Here is a 651-nt window from a genome sequence, read left to right as displayed (position 1 = left end):
GGCCCAGTCTGTGTCGCAGTGCTCAGCACCGAAAAGCAAATGTTGAAATGTATCGTCTTGTTTCTATCTTGGATTTCTGTAGAGGAAAGTAACTCACCTCGTTGATGGTGATAGATTTTCAAGCGGCAGCAGCAGCACATAGGAGTGGGACCATGTTAACTTTAAAATTAAGATGTACTGAAAAAAGCTACGTCGAGGGACGTATCGTGAAAGCAGATGATACAATATCTTCAATTTTTTACAAATCCTAGTTTCCAAGGCTGTACCTGCTGTTGCAGCGCATTGTTGTGTCCCTAGCCCTCGCGGTGGGGAGAGGGGGAAGGAGGAGGTCTGACTGACGCAGTATTGTTGGTGGGATCGGGCGGGCGGGGCCGGCGACTTCTTGCGCTCCTTATACATCTGGGTGACGCCATGCGCTTGGTTCTCTGCCCTTATCGAGAGTAAAAGCTAGCTGACACCTTAAAATTACTTAAATATTCTTTGTTTAGTCAAAAGCTCTTTAAGGTATCATCTGGTAACAAGAGAGATACATACTTGGGACATTTTTCAGCCTTAGTGTAAGCATTCTAATATTACTAATGTGTTGAGCCATCCATTGTGTTTAAACAGCTGCAACAGCCCAAAGAGCGAAGCAGTCCACTATCCCCCCCC

Source organism: Frankliniella occidentalis, unplaced genomic scaffold (genome assembly GCF_000697945.3).
Source record: "Frankliniella occidentalis isolate FOCC.00 unplaced genomic scaffold, Focc_3.1 Scaffold325, whole genome shotgun sequence".
Classification (NCBI taxonomy): domain Eukaryota; kingdom Metazoa; phylum Arthropoda; class Insecta; order Thysanoptera; family Thripidae; genus Frankliniella; species Frankliniella occidentalis.
This window is presented reverse-complemented; position numbering follows the sequence as displayed.